Genomic DNA, 10,646 nt, shown 5'->3' on the forward strand with positions numbered 1-10,646 from the left:
TGCAGGACCAGCAGCGCCTTGACTGACTTCCTTTGGAACAACTCCAGACCACGTCTACCCAAACGTAGGGGGGTGCATTGTCCAGGAAGCAAGGTCGAGAACCTGGCTGATGCAGCGATACAGGAACGGCATCTGGAGACTCTCAAGCTTGGTCCGAAGTTCTGCGTGGAACCTCGCCTCAGTCCTGTCGAAAAGGTAGCCTCTGCGATAAATGTTTCAAAACTTGTAACGGACAATGAACGGCCGCGGTGTGTTTCGGAATGTGCGGATGTTATATGACGGAACCTTCAAGAGAAGGCTAGGAGGAGTGTGCGATTGCATCCCATTGCCGACTCTTTAAGGGAAAATAAGTTAAAACTGATGACCGCAGACAAGGAAGGCTTTTTTGTTCTGTTGACGGATGACCAGTTTGCACAGAAGGCGTCTGTTGCCCTGGCAAAGAATTTTCACTCGGTGGAAGAAAAGCCAAAAAGGGTTAAGGAGAAGGCAATGTGCCTTTTAAAAAGGAACTGAACTTGGATAGCTTGTCTAGGTTAGTAACAAAGGCGGAAGGACTATGCCTTGATGTGTTCTTTACTATAAAGACACACAAACCGGAGCAACCTTTTTGAACTATAGTTTCCGAGAGGGGAACGTGGCAGGTAGTGGTTTCCATGTTTTTGCAGAAGCAGCTCGAAAGGTTGAGAGTTGAAGACCCCTTTAAATTAAGGAATTCGGAAGAAATCGTTTAAGCAATGCGGCTCGGAAAGTTTGAGGGGTGCACAGCTTTCAGTGTTGATGTAGTATTACTGTATGTATGTAGTGTGTACTAGTATGTAGTATGTATGTATGTATGTATGTATGTATGTATGTATGTATGTATGTATGTATGTATGTATGTATGTAGTATGTATGTATGTATGTAGTAGTATGTAGTGTTGATGTAGTATTACAAGTATGTTGGACTTGTATTACTCCCTTCCACAACGAGAGTTAACGAAGTGCGTAGATGAACGTATAAGAGACAGCAACGATGAGTTAAAGTTCCAAAATGACTGTGGTCTGACCGTAGAAGGATTTTTGGAGCTGTTGCTGTTTTATTTGCAATCGACGTTTATCAAATGGGAGCAAAAGGTGCTCCTTCAAAATGCAGGCGTCTTGTATTGGTTCGAGGGTCGCACCAGTTCTTAGCAATGTTCCTCTGGGGAAAGTTGATGTTAACCTGGAAAAGGAGCTTGGAGGCAAGGTTGTCCGTGTCGCAAGATACGTAGACGATTATTTGGTTTTTGTGCACCGGAATGAAGCATCAATGAAATGTGAAGGTATTTTAAAGGCGTTCGAAGACCACGGTATGGGTATGAAGTTCACCAAAGAGCTTCCCGCAGAAGGTAGCTTACAGTTTCTAGATCTAGTCATAAATTTTGCGCTGGAAGTACAATCCTAGGTCGGCTAAGCCGCTTCTTAATTATGCGTCCGGGCATTCAAAAATAGTAAAAAGGGGCATCGCGATGTCTACCCTCGGATCAGCATTAAAAAAGTCATGCCACCATACTGTGGAAAATAGCTTTGGTGTTCAGATAAGCCGCCTTCAGGCAGCAGAATTTCCGAACCATGTTATAATTTTGGTGTGTCAGACCTTAGTCCGAGAGATTAAGCACGGAAGAAACCAGGTACAGAAGGAAAAAGAACGGGGGAAAAAATGAGCCGTCATGCCTTACATGCACAAGTTGGCACATGGGCTGAAAAATGTCGGAACAAGATATGGTGCAGAGGTTATCTTCTCGGCAAAGAACAAAATAGGCAGGCTTTGTTCCATGGTGAACAAGACACGTCCACTTGGTACTAGCCAGAACACGTGCGGTGTCAATCACAAGCGAGCCGTTGTGCCTTGCAAATTTGGTATTGTGTACCGCATTTCGCTGTCCTGCAAAAGATTGTATGTGGGGCAGACGAGGCGGTGCCTGAATATAAGACTAGGAGAGCACGCAGGGACAATGAAAGACTGTATGCAAATCTGCCCGCACATTGTAAAAAGTGTGAAACGCGTGGATGTGAACCTCTTTTCGTTGATACCGAAGTGCTCTTCGAGCACAGAAATCAGAAGGTTCGGGAGATAGTAGAGGCCTTCTACATTAACCTCTATCAAGATGACTGCGTTAGCCAGACTTCCATCACGCTCCACGAAAAGGAAGCAAAGATAGTTGGCTATATGCTTGCGTTAACTGTCAGTTACTCGGCACGTGTGTCTTTTAAGTTGGAGTGTGTGTTTGTTATTTAATCTTTTAGGGTATTACGGTGTGATGTGTCGCTTTAGTCGTATGTGGTTCTTCTGTGCATGTGCTCACTTGTGTGTATATATTCTTTGGGTTTCTAATAAAAACTAGTTGAGAGTCAGCGCTTGTGTTGTACATCCCTCCGTCTTTTGTCCTGTTTTTTTTTTTTTGCGCGCTGTGTGTGTTTCTTTCGAGATGAAGCCGTCTATGCGAGCCCAATAAAGAAGATGATCATTATGATGATGGGGCTGCAATAAGTTGTTTTTGTCGTTTTTTCTCGCTTTGTTGCCACACTTAACGCTAATTATGAGAGTAAAACAGGGAGACCGAAACAGGGCAAGGTGCGGTTGAACATTTTGGTGAACGGCTGTTTTCGAGGGATATTGTCGAACATGCCGCACTTCTGTTTCTGAACGTTTTCATACCTGGTATGCGAATGGTAGTTTTACCAGTTACCTGATGCCCCTACGACAAGACAGGGAACAATTTCCGGCATCTGTTTGTGTATCTACCGCCTGTATACCTTCCTTTATGCACCAATCCAGTGTAACGATTTGGTTCGACTTAGGAACTCCACAGTGGATATGCCATCACGCTGAATCATGTTGCAGTAGAAATGAATGCTCTTAGCCTAAGTGTAGGCGAGGCTCGCGGCTGCATTCCGATTTACGCTGAAAGCTTGTCGTAGGCGTCTGATGTCGGCACCTTGCATGCACCTCCTTCTAAACCCTGCGGCCCTTGTAAACCTCGGGCCGGTCGTGACCTTTGTAGTACTGCTTGCCCGTCCCCGACCATCTACCCGAAGAGAAGGGACGGAGGAGCGCACAGCAAAATAAGCTCTCCACAATGCCGAGGCGGCAACTGACAGTGTCGGGACGAGGTTGCGTACACGCAAGAGGCAGCGGCAGCTCCTGCGGCGACTCGGCGGCGATCTCGGCAGCCCGACCTACGCCGCATGCCGGACGCATCATCTCACGACCGTGCGAGCCTCTGGGCGAAAGGCCAACATGGGCGCCGCTGGGCTGCCCTTGCCCGTCTTTGTGTTCGGCCGCCGTAATGATGACGGATCCCTGAGCGACGCGTTGCCCTAGCGGGCGCGCGCCCTCGCTTCCGAAGCAAGCGGCGCGAACAGCACCGTGCACGCCGGGCCACTCTCGGAACACGGGCCGGAAACAGCCGCGCTGACCAGAGGATCACGCCCGCGATGCTGCTGCCCGTGATGGCCACAGCGCGGGATTCGTCCGAGGCGAGCACGCCAACGCTGGCACATCTCGCCGCCTCAGGTGTCAACCGAAACAGGCGTTCTGTAATATTGGCCTTTTCCGTGGTGCCTCGCTCGCTGCTCATAGCAGGACTGGACTTTTCTCCCCCGCAATGCACCCGCTCTAGCTGATTGATTCTATGGTTTAACGCGCCGACGCAAGGCAGGCGATGAGCCGCGCCATAGTGGAGGGCTCCGGATTAATTTTGACCACCTGGGGACGTCTATCAGAAAGCTGCCGCCGCGGCCGGGAATCGAACCCGCGACCTCGTGCTCCGCAGCGCAACGCCTTAGCCACTGAGCCACCACGGCGGGTCACCCGCTCTAGCGAAAACATTGCCGCGTGTACGTTCGTACGTGCAGTAGAGCCCTCCGTATGACGACATCGCCTCATTCGAGGTCTAGTTTTATTCGGAGCATTCCATGGTCCCAACTGCAGTGCATACAGAGAAAATCATACGCGCCTTTTAACGAAGTCCGCTTATAACGAATTCATCGTTATAACGAATTCGCCTCCACAGAAATCTCGTTTTATTCGAAGTGTAGCGTGGTCCCAACTCCGCTGCATACAGAGCAAATCATACCTGCTTTTAGCAAAGTATCGCTTAGAACGCATACAGAGAAAATCATACCCGCCTTGTAACGAAGTCCGCTTATAACAAATTCCTCGTTATAACGAATTCTCCTCCATAGAAATCTCGTTTTTTTCGAAGTGTTCCATGGTACAAACTCCGCTACATGCTGATCAAATCATACCCGATTTTAACAGAGTATCGCTTATAACGAAGTCACCTTTCTGCCTCGAGGACATTGTTTCAACGAGGGTTTGCTGTATTTATCCCCGTCTATACGACCTCCGTTACTTCGTAGTGACAAAGGCAAAAAAGCGGAGCTGACTCGGCATGCTTTTGTTAATTTGTTTTTGCTTGTCCAAGCCGCACGAAGAAACCGAATGATGTTCGAGAAAGGTATAGGTGCGGAAGTGAACCCGTCCGTTTCTTATTTTGGTTGAACAACCACAACCTGAATGCGTTTCAACCCACTGTTTGCAGTTGAAAAGTCTAACGTGCACTCTTAACAAAAATGCTAGTAAAGAGGTAGTAACGGGTTGTATTTACTAACTTCTTATGAACCTTACTACCCCCAGAACGGTACCTAGGTCCTGCCACTAAGTATGGAACCTAAATTCTATCGTTACTAGTCTAGACCGTGCGTTTAATAACTGCTGCTTGTTTGATACTAAAATTCACTGATAGTAACAAAATTTCATGAATTATTGAACATAATAACTACAGCGCTTTTCCGACTCGAAATGACGATTAAAAGCTTTTGCAAATCCACATGCTGACTTGTATATGCTCAAATTAAAATGTGTAATTCTGTAGTTATCGCTAAAATGTTAGATTTTTGCGACAAGCCCACTGACTCTATCAGAGGACTTTCCGTTGCTGGCTATAAAAGCAAGAAGAGCAGATGTATTTCTAAGGTAACTACGTTATACTAGCTCCCTTCGTGCATCCTGGTTTTCTTGCTCAATTTATTTGTTGTCTAATGTGCATGTTAATGAGTCCCTATGCCGTGCTTTGCGCTCAGCCGATCCACATTGTCACGCTTAGCTTTTTACTAGGTTATGCGGGGCCAGTTAGTAGAAGCACTAAGTATACCGTGTGGATATTGTGACAAGTAACTGGTTAGTGTTCTATTAGTAAGTGCCGCCACCTTGTTTCTAAGACAGTTGGTGAGTGACGAGGCATGGTCACTGAAAGAGTTCATTCATTAAATATAAAAACACGCTGAATATTATAATGGTATATTACAAACAATATTACAAACAAGGCCATGTATCTTGTTTATGTTTAAGAGCGCACCACTCCGTGGTTAAGCCATCCCTTTATTTCGCTGTTTGTTTGGGAGGTCGTAAACAAGGACTCCAGGCAGCAGTAGGCGCCATACGCCGGCACGTTCGTTCACTCTCCGCGACACGTGAGGTGCGACATCGGCAACTGTAACAGTCTACGAGGCGACAGCTTCGATGGGGAACATTCGCAAGTGCAGGGGCTAGCCGACGGCATGATCAGTGTGCCGGAAAGGGGGCCAAAAAGAACAGAAAAAACCCGGCCGTGTATACAAAGACGTTACAAAAATACCGGTTCTTCGGGCGGCAGGTTCATGGGCAATCTGCGGCGGCCAGCGGGTACGAGAAGCGAGTGCCGCGTTCTCCCGCATTTAACGTGCTCTCGTTTTCGCGCCCGCCGTAATTGACCGGACGGACTTCGTGCTTTATAAGGAGAAAAACGAACTCTGACGGCGTGCGCTGAGATTGCCAACTGTAAGGTCGGCAACTGCGCCGACGAAACATTCGGTCATTGAGGCAAACTGTAATGCAGTGCTCCGAATTATTTTGACATTTTCTCCCCTTGACCAAGCACGCTGAACGCTTCTTCGCTCATGTGTTTGCTTTTCGCCGCATTTGAACGTAACAGCACCACTTCCCATAGAATATGCCACCTTATGCGTCAGATAGAATTATTTCGATGCACATTGCATGGTGCAGTTTCGTTCTTAAAATGAAACCACGTGTTATGAAGCGAACCTCTCGCCTCCGGCTTGCACCATTTAAGTAAGTTGGCAGCCTGTGATAAACCAGGAACACCCATGTTCAAGTCCCATGTCCTTCCTTAATATTACAGGCGAAGTTTTACTGGCACAGCTAGGTTAGGGACAAATGTTCTTTTTATTTTTTGCTGTGACTGCGATTAGTGCTAAAATAATTGCCCGCAAGAATGGAAAATGAATTGACGCATAAAAAATCGCTGTTTCTCGGACGTGGGTCCTATATAAACTCTGCATGAACCTCCCACGGAGCTTTCAACATCCAATTGTTTGCCTATGACAAGTCTTCCCGTTTCTGTACCGTCCCCTTGAAATCAAGTAAAACAAAAACATTTACTTGGGTGTGCGGTGCATTTTTAGGAAAGGAAACGAAAACCGTACGGTACCAAGGAAAATTTTCGTGCACACAACAGAATCCTTTAGTGCAGCCAGCAAGCCTCCCCCTGCCATCGCCATCCCCAAATTATCCTAAACCTCGACATGCAGGTGCGTTTGTAGGCTACTAGCCCCGAACGCGCGCACTGCCTGTGCCTATCCTCCTTTTTCTGCACACAGTGACATTTAAAAAGGACATGGCTTTTACGTTCATCCTCACAGCTCTGTCGATGGGGATTGTACCAGGCGACACACCGGGGCAGCTGATTCATATTTATAAAGCCAAGGATGGAAAAAGAAGTAGTTTAAAGCTCTTTGGAGATGAAAATACCATTGAGTTAACTCGTAAACAAGACATCCACGCTTACTGAGTCGTTTTGCGATACACGATCGACATCGGTCAACAGGGCCACCCGATAAAATAGCAGGTTATAACTCAGAAAATGCGGGATGCTCGTCATTTTATTCCACTGCGGGCGGCCCCAAAAAAGCGAGAGAAAAGTGGAGAGACGTGGAAATAGAAGAAAATCGCAGCGAGAAGGAGACGGGGAGGGAGTAGAACTCTCGCGCCGAGACTCGCTGCTCAGCGGTTACACCGTGCAGACACAGCAGCAGCAGCCGACTACGGCGCTGCCTTTCTTCCGCGGCGGCCGCGCATCGGACGCCGGGAGGGTGTCCACTTCTTCATTTGGGCGTCCGCGCCGGGTTGGATGGCCCGAGTGACAGGCCGTCATGCGCCAGGCGCCCGGCCGAACAGGTTCGCCGAATTCCTCCCTCACACTAGCCGGGCCCTGCCGCCGCCGCCGAGCGATGATGAAATCGTGAGGGGCTATCCCTTCCTCTCGGCGACGCCCGAAGCGACGCCGTGCAAGGTGGCGGTACGAGAAGCAAGCGGCGCAGCCATGCCGGAAGCATTCGGGGGCTACTCGTCAGAGATCTTCATGTGTTGTCCATCCCGGATGAGCATCGGGATCATGATCCCTTGTTCGTCTAAGCGAAGAATGAACAGCACTGCCTCACGCACAAAATGAACATCATCACTCCCCTACAGGAAAACACCAATGCAATGGTTCCGGTGCTACTTTGATGGAGGTGATACCAAAGGGTGCATTTTTAAAGACGATAGTCTTTCTTGGGCTAGTCGAACGAGAAAATTTTGGTCTGTCTGCATGCCTGTCTGTCTGCAACGCAATTCAGCCACCCGGCCAAAGTGAAATATAAGCTGCACAACAGGTTTATATACCGAAAGCCAAATCTAAACGTGTAAGTCCGGTGGCCATGTTCATACTTGTCAACATTGTTGAACAAGTACACAAAATTACGGCAAATCAATACAGAAGTGATATTTGCAGCGATCGACCTTTATAACAAATTCATGGTTGCTTGATTCAAATGAAATACTTCATCTACTGCATAAAAAATTCACTCCGTCGCCTGCTGTCGCCCGAGCCACTATAGCTTCTAGCGGCATTTCAAGAAATCAAACGGAAACAGTTACGAAAGGTTCCGCTAGATAGGTTCTACGTTCCGCTTTTTTCTCGTAGGTGTCGTTTGCTACTCTTCCCACCACAAGCACATGCGCCGAGAAATGTGTTTTAATGGCAATAAAAGACGAACATCTGGGCCTCGTGGTGGGATTGACTGGATAAATAATACAGTTATTGAAAAGAAAATAGGAAAAGGTGGGTGGCGTTTATAGTCCAGGACAACAATGGACTACACCCCCGCCGCGAACACTCCTCGTTAATGCTGAAGGGTGAATCCGATATGGAACAACAGGGCAACCCACCATAACTAACGAACTAAGCGCCACGAGCTCGGTACTTGGCTGCGAGGACGAACTAGGAAGCCGTTTAAGGAGGCTCTGGCAGACAATCAGGAGCGGTAGTCGGGACTGACGCGGACGCAGACCCACAGTTGACGTCAAATGGTGAACTCGAAGCTTACTTTGAATAAAGGCAGGCCGGTTCTAGTAGTTGAGGGCTCTGCGAAATCCGGTCGTTCGAGAGATCCACGAACTGAATTGGTTTTGGAAGATTTGACAACCTTCCACCAGAGAGTTACGGAGCAGTGTCCGAGTTTAAAGAAAACAAGAAACGGCAAGGCCGGGTACAATACTCCCCGACCGAGCAAGGTGCGTTCGAAGAACCTCCACACATATTCGTCGCCACCCAACCTGTCAAAGAGAGCGGCTCCTTTTTGTTCCGGATCGGACACGACCCTGCTCGTTACCGTAAGCGCCGTGCGTCGAGACGGCGTAATTGTTAGCGGCACCTCCGAAGGGTGATGGCCGTCTCCGCGACTGCGTCGTTGGGGGCGCCCGCAGTGCGACGACCTCCATGGTCAAACCTTACAGTGTTCACGGATGTTACCTTAATGTGTTCAAAGAAAGGAAACTAGCAAGGAGCGCTAACGAATCAAACTGAAGGGAAGTTAGCGAATGGACGTTTGGCAACATTTTTTTTTATCCGCGTTGCTCCGGACGGCACACGTGTAAAATGTTTTCTCTCACTTAAAAAGTGGGAGGGGGGAAAAGAAAGGGGCATACATTTAGGCGTTTGTCTTCCTTCTAACGGCTGAAAGCACACACGCAATGTGGAAGGTGTTTCTTTCTGGTAATGAGCTCAAGCTGCACGCATGCGTTTCCGGATGGACAACTCACAGGCGTACAATAAAATAAGAGAGTCGAGAAAAGGCCTTCCTTTTTAAACTCACGCTGGCTTCGAGGCGGATGCGTGCGCATATCCCGGAAAGTCATTCTCTTAACCAAGTATGGCTCATTCGTGAAAACCAATAGTGGCTGTCTTCAACAAAGGTCCGGCAGGGTCGTAAACTATAGGGGAAATTGCACGCGGCACGTTCCTAAGGGCCAGCTTTGGATGCCGCCGAACTCGCTGCTAAGCTTCCAGCTACTTCTCGGTGACGGCCGGGGAGCCAATCGTCCAAAGCGGTAATTTTCTTCAATGGACGCTCGCTTTTAGGAGACGCCGCCACCGAGCAGGTCAGTGGCCCAACAAAGAATCGCGAAGGGACCATAGGCGGTTCACGACGGCGCCGACTGGAGAAAGTCACCTCAACGAGCTTACGGGCGGAAAAAACGACAGGGTCCAAGAAAACCACAGTCGAAGCTGTTGACCCCGCGTACGGAGGTGCGAGCTCAGACAGCGTCCCCTGGCTCGCCTCGAGAAGAGGCAAGGACCGGGGACTTCTCCCGCGCGGCTTGCGCAGGCCTTTTGACGACCCTTCGCGCGGGACAACAGGAGTCGCGCGCCGAAATTGATGATCACTCGGGGGCGCATCAGTGCTAAGGGCGCTGCTTTCGGGTGCACACCAAGCGGCCCGCTTTGGCCCGAAGTTCCTTTTGTCTAAGCGACGGCGAGGAACAAACAAGGCGGCAGTGCTCCGTGGGGAGCGAGTCCCCCTGGGCGTTGGCTGCCGCGGTCCTTTGTGCGGAGGCGCCGCAAAGGCGCACCTCCGGCGGCAACCTCAGCCAAGCTCGTATCCCCGTGAAAGAGTTTTACTAAAGGATTTGAGCCGTTTTCTTGTCTCTCGAAGCTGTCTACCTTCCCTCTCTCTCTCTTTTTTTTTTTTTCGTCTTCGCTTTTTTTTTTTTTTTTTTTTTTTCAGAGACGCAACGCCCTCCTGCCTGCCGTACTCGTGGCGCGTTCTTGGGCGCTGCATATGGCCGCACGCGCACTGCTTACCGTTGACAGTGTTGGTTCACGCTTCGGTGGCGTAGGCGTGTGAAGGACCGTCTCGCTGCTTCTTCTCGGGCGCAGCTGGAGACGCAGCATCCAGAAGAAGCTAGCTGTGAGCACTGTGCAGGAATGGAGAGAGCGGGAGAAAGAAAGAGAGAGTTCGCATGAAATGTGTCTAGTGGGTGGCGCTTACTCCTCCTATGCAAATAGGACCGCGCGTACAAAGCCACGGAGAGATAAGCGGGTTATGGAAGTCATGCACTCGGTGTCGGGCGTGCGTCGGTGGACATGCATGTGCGGTGTCTGAATATGAAAGCGACGCCTGCCTTACTTGTCACGTATTTTCTTTCTTCCTTTTCACAATCTTTCAGCTAATATGGCTCAGAGCAGTCGCGGTGCAGTTGCGTTTCGTCGGAACCGGTCGCCGGTAGCCATACGGACGACCAT

At 49.2% G+C, this 10,646-nt stretch overlaps 1 protein-coding gene across 1 annotated transcript in view; it reads right to left on the reverse strand.

Moving 5' to 3' along the window:
* Ci (transcriptional activator cubitus interruptus) overlaps positions 1-10,299 on the reverse strand; it is a 90,073-nt gene extending 79,774 nt beyond the window's left edge. Inside the window, exon 1 of the mRNA XM_077706512.1 lies at positions 10,206-10,299. The gene's annotated coding sequence lies outside the window, so the exon portion shown is untranslated. The remainder of the gene's footprint in view (positions 1-10,205) is intronic.
* Positions 10,300-10,646: the final 347 nt, after the last annotated feature.

Source organism: Haemaphysalis longicornis, unplaced genomic scaffold, assembly GCF_048455015.1.
Source record: "Haemaphysalis longicornis isolate Haplotype H1 unplaced genomic scaffold, Haemaphysalis longicornis Haplotype H1 scaffold_4, whole genome shotgun sequence".
Lineage (NCBI taxonomy): Eukaryota > Metazoa > Arthropoda > Arachnida > Ixodida > Ixodidae > Haemaphysalis > Haemaphysalis longicornis.